The 16,852-nt window shown below is 41.7% G+C and overlaps 1 long non-coding RNA gene and 1 pseudogene across 1 annotated transcript in view; both read left to right on the top strand.

The window, feature by feature from the left end:
- Positions 1-9,725: 9,725 nt before the first annotated feature.
- LOC102117118 (ubiquitin-ribosomal protein eL40 fusion protein-like) lies at positions 9,726-10,180 on the top strand (annotated as a pseudogene).
- A 373-nt stretch (positions 10,181-10,553) lies between these two features.
- The window catches only part of LOC141410014 (uncharacterized), a 29,853-nt gene continuing 23,554 nt past the window's right edge, over positions 10,554-16,852 (top strand). The window contains exon 1 of the long non-coding RNA XR_012433214.1: positions 10,554-10,692. This is a non-coding gene — a long non-coding RNA (uncharacterized lncRNA). The remainder of the gene's footprint in view (positions 10,693-16,852) is intronic.

Consider the following 16,852-nt stretch of genomic DNA (forward strand, 5'->3'; position numbering starts at 1 on the left):
GTGTTTTTAGGAGAGACAGGGTTTCACCGTGTTAGGGTGGTCTCGATCTCCTGACCTCGTGATCCGCCCGCTTCCGCCTCACAAAGTGCTGGGACTACAGGCGTGAGCCACCGCGCCTGGCCGCCAAAAGGATTTTTGACTCCAAAGCTTGAGCTCTTTCCGAGAGCTTTAATTAGTTAACTTGCTGTCTCCATAATTAGTTCCGTTTTACAACTTTCACAAAAAAGACCACAGGCTTAGGAGCTGATACCACAAAACAGTGTCTGAAGTCAAGGGCTTTGCTGCACCTGTTAGTCACCTCAGAAACACCCCAGTACCCATAGCAGAGTGCTTGACAGAGAGTCCACAGTCAGGGTTGGATAAGCCAGTACTAAGCACTGTCCATGTTGGAATGAGGAGAAAGAGTTTAATCTTGTAAGGTGCTGGCTGGGATCTAAGGACTGGCAGCTGTTCGCCAAACCCTTTCTTTTCCCTCCTGGGACAACTAGTCTGCAGTTCCCACTTCCCTTCAGCTCAGTCACATGATCGAGTTCTAGCCAATGGAATGTCCCTGTCCTAACGGGCCACTTCTAGGCCGCACACTCTTTCTCTTTGTTGCAAAGCTCCCTGTAGAAGATGGCAGAGACAGAGGTGGCACTGTCAGTGTCTCTGCACCTCTATGCTTGCCTATGTGGCACACCACGTTGAACTGTTAAGTGAGCAAGAAAAAAAGCTCCCTCTGTGCTAAGCCGCTGGAACTTGGAGTTTATTTGTTGAACACCTGGCATAACACTAACTGATACAATCCACGTTATGTTGTGTTCAGAAAATGAGGACAAAAAGGCAAAACATCTCTAATTGGCTGTGAAGCCAGACTTGCCTTCAGGTGGGCTGGTTGCCTTGTGTCTCTGAGTGCCTTCAGTGGTCCTTTGGAAACTTACTTTTTTGGAGTAAAGTAGGGTAGGTTCAATAGTATATTTGAAGTTTTCATGTGTTAAATTAAAAAGAAATTTGTAATTTGTGGATGCAAATTCTTCATAGCTTTCACAACTGAAGAAAAATTTCCAGATGTTTCACAAAGCACTAAAATACTGTACATTGTTTTCTTTTTCGATGGGAAATTATTCACAGGGCAATAAAAGGTTGTTTTTTCAGTAAACAGATTATGTTTCAGTCTGCGGTGTGAACACTTAAATGGAACGATGCAATATGCCACTTTTTAAAAGAGGGTTTTAAACATGTCAGTACAAACTTTTCAATCCTCTGTCCCATAAATTCAACTTTTTAAAATGAAATCAACCTGAGCCCTGTGAAAGCTCATACTGCTATATCAAAACCAGTGAAATTTGCCTGTTTATTGCCACCTATGGAATGTGGCAAAGAAACATTCTTTTCACATGGGACAATTTCTTCAACTTTACACCAAGTGAAATTTAATTGCTTTTCACTTCCTGGAATCATTAGGCATTAGTTCTCCTGGAGGCGGAGCGAAAGGAGAAGCTGAAAAATAAGTCTGTGTTTAATACATTTCACCTTGGAATTTTATCCTTCTTCCCTGTACTACTGGTTATGCGGCAAGTTACAGGCTGGGAAGCCACTTCGGAAACATTTGGGAGTTCTCATCAACACAGGTACATTGACACTCAAAGCAATTCCTCATGTCTCAACCAATATTGTCAGTGAAACAATTGGAATGTCAGGTTCTTCCGAGTTAGCGTTTTGAGATGTTTTTGTCTTAACAAAAGAGTAGTAAGTGCAGTAGCAAGTAAGCAAACAGAAGCCTGAGCAAAGCCTTCTCCAGGGTATGGTTGTATCACAACACAGGAAAAGCAGAATTGTACAGAACAAGTATAGTTTAGTAATTTAATTCACATCACAACAGACTGTTTCACTCCTCAAAGGTATTCACTGGTCTTTCTATATTTAATATTCTTTTTATATTTAATTGTAAATCATTAAATATTAAAGTTTCTCATAAAGTATTTGAATGCAGTTTATGGTAATTACCTAACAAAGAGGATGAGAAGGGATAAAATTAAAGACCCTCAGAAATGCGGATGAACAATCTGCAAAGACACGGAAGACGAAGGGAGAGCGGGAGTCAGTGGGAAGGAACACAGTGCGTCACGTCACATCCATGTTGTAATGCGAGGTATCCTCATGCTACATTGTGAATGTCTTTCTTCAGTTTTTGGGATCCTCACCCCATGATAATGTGCAAAATGCTCGTGGTCATTACAAGACAGGACATTGCTATTAGTTGGTTGAGACCTGAAGACTCTCACCTAATACCACGCTTTGGGAGGCACCAAAGATGAATACTGGAAAATGTAGGATGGAAATTGAAAACTGCACAAAGGAGGAACATAGCATGACTTTTTCTTGGGGTAGGTATGGAAGAAGAGAGATGCTTAAGTGAGAGCAGCACTTTCTTTATGGGCAAGAATTCCCAGGTGTACACATACTGGTTTTGCAGTTCAGTAGAACTGGATTCTGAGCATCCTATAAATCTTAGTTGTTTTTTTTTTTTTTTTTCAAAACAGTGGCAACCATTCTTTCTTAATGGATAACTACATACTCTGTGTGTGTGTGTGTGCGTGTGTGCACGTGATGAAGAAAATAGTTATCCCCCACTCAAGAGTTTTAAAATGTGGATAATTTTGGTGCTGAAAACCCGACTTGATTAACGTCTCTATATTTTATTATGTTTAATTATCTAGACCTTTAATTTATTTGAAGCCATATTTTCAAGATCGGACTAGAGGACATATTTTATTTAACTTTTGTTAGCTCAATCCAAAGATTATAAATATTTAGACCAGTGGTTTTGGGACCCCAACTGTTGTGTGGGAGTCATACAACTGTTGGGGAGCCCTGGCCCTCCTAAGTCTGCAACCAACCAAAATCCCTTGGCCTCTTCACTTTCTCTACCTTACAACCAATAGACTGTAAAGATTTTTCCCCTCTGAAACAGTTTGATCTGTACTAAATTTCATCTGAATGTAAAGTTTAGTCAGGAGGGGTTTTGCCTTGTTAAAAACTCTCTTGCATAGTGAAGGAATGTTTTTTGAGGACCTATATATAGTTCTATTCTGGGCTTTGGGGAGGTTACAGTAGTCAAACAGACCTAATCTTTGCATTTTTGACTAAGTGGGAGATGGACATTGAACAGCAGGGTACTTCAATAGCTTGTTAGCTATTTACTGTTGTGGTCAGTGTGACAAAGGATGCCTGTGGAGTCTGAGTGTGTATGAGGTAGAGCTGGGCAAAACATCCTCAAGAAAGTGAATCTTATGCTGAGACTTCAAGGTTAAGTAGCATTTGGCCAGAAAAAAACAGTCACAGGAAGCATCTTGGGCAGAGTCTTTGTTCAGGGTGGCTAGAGATGGGCAGTGTGGCAGAAGAGTAGGCTGAAGCAGGTGATTAAGTGGGTGGGGAGGGGCTGGTCCTGCAGAAGGTGGAGTGCAGTGGCAGGAAGTTGGTGCCCATTAGTAGGGCAAGAAGTTTGAAATGGGCTTTGCCTAAATAAATGTTGCTTGCAAAGATTTTAGCCTGTCCATCCTTGCTGGGGTGGGTTTGGGGTTGGAGGAGATGGTCCAGCGTTTTCACCTGGGCCTGACTTTTTCTTTTTTAATTTTAATTTTAATTTTTTTTAGAGACAGGGTTTTGCTCTGTCACCTAGGCTAGAGTGCAGTGACATGATCATAGCTCTGTGCAGCCTTGAACTCCTGGGCTTAAGCAATCCTCCCGCCTCAGCCTCTCAAGTAACTGGGATTACAGGTGAGAATGACCATGTCCAGCTAATGTTTTTTTCTTTGCAGAGATAGGGTCTCGCTATGTTGCCCAGGCTGGTCTCAAACTCCTGGCCTGAAGCAATCCTTATCTTCCTGTCTTGGCCTCCCAAAGTATTGAGATTGTAGGCATGAACCACATTTGTCCTCTGACCTATTCTTCATGGGGTTGCAAGCAGAGCCCTGTGGGCCATGGCAGGAATTTGTATAATATCCTAAGATCAATGAGAAGCTACTAGACAGTTTTAATGAGAAGTGTGAGGTATTTATCAAGTGCTGTCAAGTTCTAATATTGAGGACTTGGATGAGGTTTGGCAAAGAGCATCGAAATATCTGAGTGTGTTTTTAACAAGTCATGACAATTAACTTTTTAAAAACTGTGTAAAGGAGGAAGGGCCTGGTTAAACATGATGACATTTGATCTGCCTCATTCTTGTTCAACCTAACAGCATGTAACTGTGTTAAAGAGAATATAACTCAGTATTAGTATCTGTAATAGTAGTAGACGGTGGCTGTTTTGAACCAACTAATTTTTGCAGTTATCTCACTCCTAAAAATACATGTTCTTGGTCAAGTACAGAGGTTCATGCCTGAAATCCCAGCATTTTGGAGGCTGAGGCAGAAGGATCACTTGAAGCCAGAAGTTTGAGAACAACCTGGGCAACAAAGTGAGACCTTGTCTCTATAAAAAATTAAAAATTACCTGGATATGGTGGCATGCATCTGTAATCCTAGTGAGTTGGGAGGCTGAGGCAGGAGGATCCCTTGAGCCCAGGAGTTTGAGGCTACAGTGAGCTGTGATCATACCACTACACTCCAGCTTAGGTGACAGAGCAAGACCTTGTCTCTAAAAAAAAAGAAAAAACATGTTCTCAAAAGAAGCTCATGGTGGGAGGAGCAGAAACCAATGTTGACATATCAGTCTTTGATATGGAGGTACAGTTGGCAGACATGAATTTTCCTAGATTAAAAACAAATGTGTAATGTGTAATGAAAGTTGAAATATAAAGAATTTCTCCATTTATCTTCTTGACTAAAGAGGGAAAAAGATTGTACGCATTGTAGATCATTTGAGTTTTAGGTTGATGATTTGAAACATTTTTATAATAATTCAGTGTCTCTTTTTGAATATCCAGATGTTAATAATGGTTCCCTGCTATGTGATTAGAAATGAATCTGCCAAGGAAAAATGAAGCCCTTTTCTCTTGGGGGAAGTTGAGTAACTTCTGTTATTTTCCCAGGCTTCCTGGGGAAGTCTATCAACATATGAATAAATGATGGGAACCGGAGTCTGGCTGGTCACCATGGAATTATCAGCCTTGTTTTCTGAGTTTGACCTTAGTTATTTACACACTCAGCTTGAAATACGGCAAATGTAGTCACTTTTCAGCCATTTCATTCCTTGAAATCTAATAGACCTTTAAGTGTTTAAGATGGAAAAGGCTGTGCTATTTTCATAAAGGTTTCTGCTGTCATTGGTTGTGAAGGCCGTGACTTTTGCCCAAATAAAGAAATAAGATGAGAACTGGGGATTCCCTCTTCTCTATTAAATTTTTCTTGGGAGAGAGAAAAAAAAATCATCCTCTTGAAAAAGAAGCAACATTTAAAAGCTACAAATCTCTCTTAGAGATAGAAACCCAATAACTAACTTGGATGGATGATTTTTGTTTTATTGTTGCATTTCGGATATGCTATCTGTTTTAATTTTTTCTTTAACACTGAAGATTCCATGCTAGGGTTGTCTTAGGTCTAGGTATTTCCAAATCATTACATTCAAGCATTGAAACACTCCCCTTGGCCTTTAGAAACATCGTGATAGTCTTCCTTTACACTGAGGGGCTAAAGCACTTCTGGTATAATGCCTAAACATAAAGATACATCTGCAATGACCTCTTCCCATATGGGATTCTTTATTCAGTCCACCAACATTTATTGACAGGATTTTTAGGGATTTGTTGTCAAATGAGATCTTGTTTTGGCAAAATAAAAACTTATCATCTGAGAAATGAGGAGATCATTGCTTTTTAAGCAGCATTTATAGGACATTTAATATGTATAGCATTTTGCAAAGGAGCAGAAGGTAATAACATTAATAACAATAGGTGGCATTGGGAGCTACCATTTGTTGCATACAATGAGCCAGGCACTGAGGTAAGTGCATTACATAGTTTGGCTTATTTTTTCCTCCAGCACTCTTTTGGGGTAGGTACTATTATCTCTATTAATGGATGAGGAAACTGAGGCTCACTAAAGTTTAGTAATTTGCCTAACACCATATGGCTAATGACAAAGGCAGGACACAGTCCTAGGAAATATGTTTCAAGAGTCAAGAACCTTCTAGATCAGAGGCTTCCAACTGTGGTTCATGGACTGTTTTCTGGGAACCCATGAGATCAAAGTATTTTCATATTAACAGTAAGAGGTTACTTGCCTTTCTGTGCTGACATTTGCGCTAAGGGTGCAGAAGCAATGGCAGGCAAACTGCTGCTTCTTAGCACGAATCGAAGTTTTAAAATCAAGTTGTGCTAGTGGTCCTTGTGTTCTTCACTGCCATGTGCTTGTGGGGAGATAAAAAAGACAATTTCTCTTAACAACATCCTTGATGAAGGAGTAAGAAATTATTAATTTTTCTAAACCTTGACCCTTATGAAAAAATTTTAAAACATACTCTGTGTGACAAAATGAGACATGAGCACAAGGCCCTTGTGCACTGAAGTACAATGCTATCACTGTTTGACAGTTTGAACGGTGAGCTGTCTAGTCCTTTCTTTCATGGGGCCCCATTTTCACTTGAAAGAATAAGACAAACGATGGATATTTAGACATGGCAGATCTTTTTAGTGGGGCATTTTTACGAAAATAAGCAAAATGTGCTTACTGTGTCAAGAAACTCACCATATTTATGGCTAGTAATAAAATTTGAGCTTTCAAGAGAAAATTAGAATCTTGGAGATCTTGTATTCACCACCATGAGCTTGATAGCTTCAGAATACTTAAGACTTTTCTGAGCTCAGAAGTGAAATTAACACATGCAATTTTTTGATATAAAGTAAGATATCGCAACATCTGGAAAATTGCATAACTAACATAGTCAACCAATATTTCCCCAATGACCAATGCTTGATGTTACAAAATCATGCATGGGTAAAAGAGTCATTCAATGTAGGAGGTAAACAGTGGATAGTAATGTTAGAGAATATAGCAACAGTTAATTTGTATAGTTTCAGATTCCACATTATAACCAACCTTTAAGAAGCTACCACTTGTTAAGTTTTGGTGTGATACCAAAGAATATCTGCAATGATCTAATGAAGCTATCAAAATGCTCTTCCTTTTTTAAGTACATAATCGCAGTTAGAAAAAAATATCTGTGATGCTGGATAATCTTCATAAACTTCAATCAAAACAATATATTGTAACAGATTGAATGTAGGAGCAGATATAAGAATCCAGCTGTGTTCTATTAAACTAGACATTTATGAGATGCATAAAACTGTAAAACTATGCCAGTCTTTTTACTAAACTTTTAAAATTAAAAAAAAATTGTGGTAAAATATGCATGAACATAAAATTTACCGTCTTAATCATTTTTGAGTGTTCAGTTCATAGTGTTAAGTACGTTAACATTGTTGTGCAACTAATCTCTAGAACTTTTTCATCTTGCAAAACTAAAATTTTGCACCCACTGACCCATAACTCCTGATTACGCCCTCTGCCCCTCAGCCCCTGGCAACCATCATTCTACTTGCTGTCTCTGAATTTAACAACTCTGGGTGCTTCATATAAGTGAAATCATATAGTATTTGTCTTTTTGTGACTGGTTTATTTCACTTTGTAACTTTCTTTTTTTTTTTTGAAATATAGTCATTTTCATAACAATGTTATTTATGTTAACATGCAATGGATTTCTTATTGTTATTTCAATGAACAATAAACACTTCAAAATTCTCAGTTTTAAATTCTAATAGAATAAATGTCAATAGATATAGCCACTATACATATCTCTATTGTATCACTAGCTGCAGTACTGTAATTATTAAATTTAATGTCTGTTTTTTTACTATATGGTGACTGTTGTGACAAAGACTGTGGAGTATTTATTTTATATCTATAGGGCAGATGTTAACTGAGTATTTGGTAAGTGATGAATGCTGAAACCCAAATTACAGTCAACACACTTTGAAAGTTACGGATCAACTTGTTGTGTGAGTGTATAATGCATAATTTTAAGAGATGATGGAATAAACATTTTAAATCGCTATTATATAGCTTAATGTGTTTGGGAAGAACTGTAACTTACATATTGAACTTCCCATTTCACCAATTTCATTGTTTAGTATGAACATAAAGTAAGATGCCAGGTAAATAATGTTGTATGTTGGAAGGGCAGAAAGTTGTGAAATTGGGACCCCAGTGCTGGAGTTGGGAAAGCAATCATAGTCGTGAGCTGCATTTCTTCTGATGAATGAGTTTTCCTGCCATCTTCCTTATGGGCATTTGCTGATAAGGAGAAACTCATTGGTAGAGAGTCCTTGAAATTTCCATAATATGTGCCAACACGAATTAATAAAAAATACAACAATTATGCAATATGGGAATTGAAAGCCAGTATTGTACTATATCCACTATGATGATTAATATTGAGTGTCAATTTGATTGGATTGAAGGATGCCAAGTATTGTCCCTGGGTGTGTCTGTGAGGGTGTTGCCAAAGGAGATTAACATTTGAGTCAACGGACTGGGAGAGGCAGACTCACCCTCAATTGGGTGGGCAACATCTAATCAGCTGCCAGCATAAAAGCAGGCATGGAAAGAAAAGACTTGCTGAGTCTTCCAGCCTCCATCTTTCTCCTGTGCTGGATACTTCCTGCCCTTGAACATCAGACTCTAAGCTCTTCAGCTTTTGAACCCTTGGATCTATACCAGTGAATTTCCAGGGACTCTTGGGCCTTCGGCCACAGACTGAAGGCTGCGCTGTCAGCTTCCCTACTTTTGAGGTTTTGGGGCTGAGATTGGCTTCCTGGCTCCTCAGCTTGCAGACAGTGTATTATGCAACTTCACCTTGTGATTGTGTGAGTCAATTCACCTAATAAACTCCCCTTTATATATACATCTATCCTATTAGTTCTGTCCCTTTAGAGAACCCTGAGTAATATACTCACCAAACAATATGGGACTTGAAAGCCAGTAATAGTACTGGCTTTAATTTCAAGGCTTTCAAGACCTAATAATTATGTCTTAAACCCTCATCTTTTCAAGAGAATGACTGTATTTCTCATTTGTTAAAAACCTGCCCTAATGTCTTTCTCCTGATGAATGTTCTTAGTTACTCTAGAGCCATGGGATCATTGAGGAAATTTTTTGAATTTGATTAAAAATAGTCTGTGTTAAAAATAAAAACTGACAGAATGACATATTAAGCCCTTACCTTCTCTGTATTTTATTAGTAATACATATGGTGAATAAATACAGTTGCTGCCATATAAAGCAATTTTTCGTGCTGTTAACATTGTTTTCTGATTTACTATGATTTGAGTATTTATTGATCTGGGGCTGTCACTGGCCTGAAATAACTGGTGTTTAGGGTCTAAGTTAGGCAGGATCTCACAAGATCTTAAATTCCATAGAGAAGAGTGTCTGAGAAATGTGCCTTTTGCTGGTCGCAGTGGAATAAAGCTTTTGGTCTTCTGCATACTTGGATCTGGTTTCCTGCAAAGCCATGTTGCCCACATTGGTGCCAATGGCTAAAGCTGAATTTTTTAATGACAGCACCGACTTAAATTCTTGTTGCATTCAGACCAGTTGCAGTCTTGTCTCTGCCCCCTTCCCATATGAAGAGTTTGGGGAAGAAACACCATGAAAAGGTATAGTCCTCCTGAGTGCCTGATCCAGAGCTCAGACATTTTTGGAAGTGACTTGGCCTGATCTTTTATCTGACTGTCTAATTTAGAAAACCACAGATTGTCTGAGCTTAAAGGGAATCAAAGACAAAACAAGACTGAAGTGGCCAAGCTACAAACGCAGAGATGCAGATCTTTGTGAAGACCCTCACAGGCAAGACCATCACCCTCGAGGTCGAGCCCAGTGACACCACTGAGAATGTCAAGGCCAAAATTTAAGCCAAGGAGGGCATCCCACTTGACCAGCAGCGTCTGATATTTGCGGGCAAACAGCTGGAGGATGGCCGCACTCTCTCAGACTGCAACATCCAGAAAGAGTCCATCCTGCACCTGGGGCTGCACCTGCAAGGTGGCATTATTGAGCCTTCCCTCTGCCAGCTTGCCCAGAAATACAACTGCGACAAGATGATCTGCCGCAAGTGCTGTGCTCGCCTGCACCCCTGTGCTGTCAACTACCACAAGAAGTGCAGCCACACCAGCAACCTGCGCCCCAAGAAGAAGGTCAAATAAGCCTCTTCCTTCCCCCGAGGGCAGCCTCCTGCCCAGGCCCCATGGCCCTGGGGCCTCAATAAAGTGTCCCTTTCATTGACTGGAAAAAAAAAAAGAAGACAAAACAATTCAACACACCTTTTTTTTTGCAGTTGACGAAGCAGAACTAGAGAGGCCAAGTGGCTCGCCCCAGTCAATACTGAATTGGTGACAGAACAAGGGCTAAGCCCAGGGCTCTCATCAGTGGTTTATTTTCTTTCAGCTGCCTGCTGATGGGGAACATTTGTGGGACTTCTTTGAATGCAATCTTGGGAAAATATAGTGAAGTGGGATCAACCCCACCCCAACTCTCTCTCTTTCTGTTTATGTCTCTCCCTGTCTCGCTTGCACAGACACACAGAATATTCCAGTCGCAGTTCCAACAGCTCTGTGACTTTGCTTGGGTCACTTAAGCGAGCTAAGGCTCAGGAGTGTACTCTGCTGCAGGGAGATGGTGACACCTGTGCTGGCTGTTGCACGTCTTCCATGAGATGGTATGTATGGAAGCCCTTCCTGAGTTGGAAAACCCTATAACTAGTGTAACAGGGTGGTAGTAACAGAAGATTTTAAAGCGAAGCTCCGAAATGCTTGTTCGCGTAGTTTTTTGTATAGGTACAAGAAATCTCATGAGGTTGTGAATCCTGCGGTTTCATTTGCATAATTCATAACTCCGTAATATGATATTGTCTTAACCAAATAGTTAGCCTTCTCCCCTTCTTTTCTTCATCCCTTGCAGCCTTTTAAGCCAAATTCTCAATTTCAGACCTTGCTGGAAGTCCCCTTGGACCTTCGGTTTGTTATTTCAAAGCTAGGATAAAAAGAGTTTGAGGTACGGACATGTCTAAGAAAAATATACTTCTTGCTTTGGGCCTTTTCTTTCATTCTGTGTTATTTGGCAAGCTTGTTCTATTTGCTTGAGCTGTGGGCTGGGGGTTAGGAGACTGACTGGGTTTTGATCCCTGCTCTGCTCTGTGTCGCTTTGGACCTGGTACTTAACCACTGTAGAAAATAAAAAGGCTGGTTCAGAGGACAGCCTGTTTTGGTCAGTTCAGGCTGCCATAACAAAGTGCCATACGTGGACTGGGAGTTTAAACAACAGAAATGTACTTTTTCACAGTTCTGGTGGCTGGAAAGTGTGAGATGAGGGTGCCACCATGGTTAGGTTGTGCTAAGGGCTCCCTTTCTTGCTTGCAGATGGCCATCTCCTCACTGCGTATTCACACGGCAGAGACAGACAGACAGACAGTTAGCAAAATCTCTAGCGTCTCCTTCTCTGTCTCTTTCTGTTTTTTTTTTGGTTTGTTTGTTTGTTTTTGAGATAAGATCTCACTCTGCTACCCAGGCTGGAGTGCAGTGGTACAACCTCAGCTCACTGCAGCCTCGAGCTCCCAGGCTCAAGAGATCCTCCCACCTCAGCCTTTCTGGTAGTTGGGAACACAGGCGCACACCATCATTCCTGGCTAATTTTTTGTATTTTTTGTAGAGACGGGGATTCATCATGTTGCCCAGGCTGGTCTTGAACTCCTTGACTCAAGTGATCTGCCTGCCTTGGCCTCCCAAAGTGCTAAGATTTGAGACATGAGCCACCACACCCAGCTGGTGTCTCTTCTTAAAAGGACAGCAGTCCCATCATGAGGATCTCACCCTCATGATTTCATCTAAACCTAATTATTTCCCCAAGGTCTAATATCCAAATACCATCACATTGGGGGTTGGGGCTCCAAAATATTAATTTTTTGAGGGGGAACACAATTTAGACCATAGCAGGCCCCTTGCAGTCTAAACGCTGCAAGTCTATATTACATGTGAGGTGTGATGTAAGTACTGTGAGATATCAGAAAAAGTGTAGTACAGAAAATCCAAAATACATCTCACTCCTCAGGAGCACAGCCTGTTTGGAAAGCAACCATAACACAAAGCAATGTGAGAAGAATCACACGAAAGGAGCAGAGACAACAAGGGCCTGCTGCATTTCGAGAGAGAGAGAGAGAGAGATTGATTCCCACTGGAAGAATCAGGAAGGTCTTCCTGGAAGAGGTGGCATTGAGTTGGAATTTGAAAGATGGCAAGATATCCACAAATGATTATGGGTATGGGGTGAGTGACAGGCAACAAGAGCGAAGTTGGAAACATGCTTTTTGGAGAACAGATAAGCCTGAAGTTTTAGCAGGGGATAGTCCTGGAAATACTCGTTCAGTCCACCCAGTTCTAAAAGCAAATCTAATAACACTGGAACATGTGTGATGACTGGAGAACCTCTTCAGCAAATTAATAAACAAAGTGGGCTTTGGGGGAAATTAACTCAACTACAGGGAGGAGAGTTGCTTAGGGCAGAGAGGAGATGAACAGAGAGGCCAGTTTGGAATCTAGAGATGTGGCTTGTAGATTTCTCTTAAACATCTGGAATGTATATTCAAACAACAACAACAAAAATCAAGCTGTGGATTTATTCACTGCTGGAAAACCACCATCACCCTTCTGGTTTTGACTTCTGCTTTGGGTGATCAGATTTATTTCCTCTTGTCAGGAGTTATATTCCCTTTGCGTAATAGAGGCTCTGGGTGCGTCCGGAGAGGTGTCTGTAGTCAAGACAAGCTGCCGTTTCCAAGGGCAAGAGCTGGCATTTCACTGGTCGCTGCATACCTCATTTCTGGGACGGGCAGGAGTGAACTTGGTGGGGCAGTAGAGCCTGAAGCAGACTGTGTTCTACATTTTGGGAGCTGTCATCCTCAGGGATGAAAGACTGTCGATTCAGTTTTCAGTACCCTTGACGTCTGCAAGTTGCTTTTGTAGCCTGAATTCCTCAGGCCTCTTCTGCCTGGCGTAGGAAGTTTGCCACCTTGACATGAGCCATCAGACTTGGCTGCCTCACTGCGTCTGTCTGTGTGACAGTAGTGGCTCTGCCCTGATTTTATTTATGGTTGTGTTTCACATGGGCTCAGGACAGTTCTCATAGGTTCTTTTCTGAGGGTTCATTGTTAGTGTCCCTTCCTGCAAAGCCACTTACGAATGCTGTTTCCTGGGGACTTTCATGCCCTCTCCCTTGTGGCTGCCCTGAACACCGATTGTCAGAGTTTCCAGTGGTGCCAGAAGATCCCGGGCCCCATTCCAGGCTCACTGTGCTGGAGCCACTCTGTTGTCTCTCCTGGGGCATTGGTGCCTCTGCTCAGGGCCCTGAAGCATGAACCTTCCTCCCTCCAGGTCACACTCCTCATGCCAATGAACACCCAACCCCTTTGATTCAGAAGTTCTCCAGATATGGCCAGACTCTGAATCCCAGTTTAAGCCAAGCCTGAGGACTCCCACTCCCACACCAGCCCCTACAAGGCATGTGGCTATTGCACTTTGTTTCTTGTCCAGGTGGCAGGACGGGGAAGCAGGTGCTAGAGGCACCAGCAGCACCACTCCCAAGGTGTCAGGGGTGAAAGTGTGGCAGAAAGTTGCATAGTTGCATGTCGATGTAAAGTATCCTCCAGGGAAATTTCATTTTCAAAAATGCCAGGACTGACTGTATTTTCGTAGAACCAAGACAGAGCTTCCGTTCTCAGAGGGTGGGCTTTGTAAACAAGACGGCCCACTGCTGAGTCCAGGAGTTGTCTCTTTGGGGCATTCAGGGAGCTCAGGGGGACGCTGTTGCTGGTCGGTTGCCCTGAGCAGGAACTTCTCAGGCAGGATCAGGGGACTGGGAGCCCTGGGATTTAGGAAAGCAGGCTGCGGGAAATGCCCTCAGCTGCAGGTCAACCTGCGTCCTGGTGTTGGGTGTAACATGGTATGTAAAGAGTATGAACTGGTGGAGCAGCTACCCTGTTTTTCCATCATGGCATGGGGCATCTTTTCAGTTCCAAGCCTGAGAGTAAATTCTGGAAGGGTGGGGCAGGGTGGACCTTTGGGTAAGAAGACAACTTCGTTGCCATTAGGCCGGCACAGTCCCCAAAGGGCTGACATCCCTGGGTCCTGCTGGGCAGTGGGGGCTGGTGGTTTGGGTACAGAGGGCACAGGGGGGCACCAGCTTTGAAGTGGCTCTTCAGCTGATGGTCAGTTATTAGACATCTCAACTGAATGACTGTTGTGGGGAAACAAAGATGAACAGATCCCTCTCCAGGGAATTCACATTCCGTTTGGGGAGACAAAAAAATAAATGCAATGGAAAAAAAATGCTATGACTGAGATGTCCTGTTGCAAAGAGTGTGCCTCAGCAGCAGCAGCGGGAGACAGAAGGTGGTAAACATCCCGGGGGATGGGGATTAGGATTGCCTGTGACCTCCAGGTGGATGGGTGGGGCTTGAGGACATGGAGACAGAAGCAAGCATGGGTGAGGAAGGCCATGGGGCACCCCAATGCTGGGGGTGCACAGAGCGCAACTGAGGGTGCTCAATGGATGCAGAAATCTGAGGAATCGATTTTTTCCTCAAGGTGACAACAGTCAAGGCAGAAAGAGAGCACTGGTGTCCCAAAATGCGGACCTGGGAAGTGAGTCCCAAAGACCCCTGGACAGAGTCACCCCAGTTCTCTCTGTGGGGATCTAGTTTTAGGACTTGTGTTCCAGAACGAGCTCCTTCTATTTGATGGGCTTCAAAAGTGGTAGGGCCTTGTAGAAATGACTAGTTTACTAGTGTGCATTGTGCACTCCCTCAGATCTCTGGTTTGGAAACATGCCCTTCTAGAAACCTTCCCTTTAAATTTAATTATTTGAATTAGTAATAGAGGCAACTGGTGCAAAAGATACAAAAGGAAGGTAGATAATGAACAGTAAATCTCCCTTCTAGCCCAGGGACCCAGCCATCCTCTCACCCTCCCTAGAGGAGGCACTGTGTTCAGTTTCTTGTGTCCTCTTCCAGAGATATTTTATGCACAACATGGCTCTTTCTCTACACACACACCCACAGCACCTATTTAAACATAAACAGCAACACACCATAAGGTCTTTCTGCACCTTGTTTGTTTCTCCTAGAAATATATCTGGCTCTGGTTCCATATGAGCTCATATAGAGCTTCCTCAGTTATTATAGCTTCTGCTTATTCAGAATATATGTGTCAATAAACATGTGCCTATTGACACATATGCCCCATGATCGGACAGTTAGGTGCTTTTGATCTCTTGCCATTACAGCAGTAGCACTGCAAATATACCTAACATCCATCATTTCACAAGAGTAAAGTACTTGCAAAGGGCAATATGTTTCCAGAAGAAGAGTTGTTCGATCAACTTGTATATGCATTTAAACTTCAGGTAAGCATCACCAGGTTGCTTTCTGTAATGGTCATATCTCTTTCCACGCCCACCAGAAATGTCTGAGAGTGCCTGTTGCTCCACACTCTTACCAACGGATTCTGTTGTTGAGCCTCTTGGTCTTTGCCACGCTGATTGGTGAAAAAATGTTTTTTCATGGTAGTTACCATTTGTGTTTCCTAGTAGTTTGACAGAAATTGAGCATCTTAAGAGAGTACTTTTAAAACTCCCGTACAAGTTCAGTCCTTTTTGAAGTAGGCAGAGGACAGAAGGGAACAATATTCAGAAAACAGAGGTCCCAATCAGCTGAGAGATAATTGTAATAAGTTCCTTGAGGACAAGCACGTATCCTTTTCCTTTTTATCTTTGTTGGCACACAAAATTCACTATAAATGTGTGTCAGATTGAATTTATGTCACTTTGGTGTAAGAGGGGAAACTTTTTTCGTATCTGCCCTTCAGACTTTGATGTTTCCCTTTCAAGAGTTTGAAAGTGGTTTCCTGGAAAAATTCTGTTCAAAGAGTGCGAGTTTCATTTCTCGTTACAATGTTACTGCCTGAAGGCCCCATTCATCTGTTATCTCCATGGCTTTCTCGTTGTCTTTCCTAAATCATCATGTATCTGTGAGGAAGGTGTCAGAACTGCATTAATCTCAGAATATGAGGAGAAAACATTTTGTGAATGACCTGGACTCCAAATCTTGAAGGAGTGTTTCTCTATATCCTGTATTTGCTGCCCATTTTTTCATACTGCATTAGCCAGTATTAAATCTCAGTGAGTTACAGCTCTTTGGTGCATTCACCTTAACTCTAGGACATTTACCAAAGGAGTTCTGATCACGGGATCCCATGGGAAACATTAGTATTATAATCTACATTACAGCCAGTATTGAAAATTTTATTAGAATGCAGTATGATATATCGAGATCTCTACAAAAATGAATCATTTTTGCAATTTGACTTTGCAACCATTAAAACTTTCCATAAACATAGATCTATGCATCCAATAAAGAGCATACAACATGAAACTTTTTGTACACTCAAATATTTCAAATTTTAGGATAAAAAGCTTAGTGGCAATAAATTGGATATCTTTGTGCCTTGCCCTGACCCCTTAGGAATGAAAAAATATCTGTTTTTAGTCATCAAGTTTTATGCTGGAAGTCATGTTAAAAAAACGATTATGGACAATCTTATTTCCTTTCTTCTTTCCTCCCTTTCTTTTTTCTTCTTCCTTCTTTGGTCACATATTAGGCAGCTACCATACACTGGCCACAGGGATAGTCAGAAGGTAGGTAATTGTGCTTATAAATATGACTGTTTTCACAATCGTTGTAAGGGAAACTTATTTTCTTTTTCTGTAAACCTTTTTGTTGGCAACAAACACAAAGGAAGGAGCTGATTCCACAGCCTAAGACTGGTGGT

The sequence above is a fragment of the Macaca fascicularis genome, chromosome 3 (genome assembly GCF_037993035.2).
Source record: "Macaca fascicularis isolate 582-1 chromosome 3, T2T-MFA8v1.1".
NCBI classification, from domain to species: Eukaryota; Metazoa; Chordata; class Mammalia; order Primates; family Cercopithecidae; genus Macaca; species Macaca fascicularis.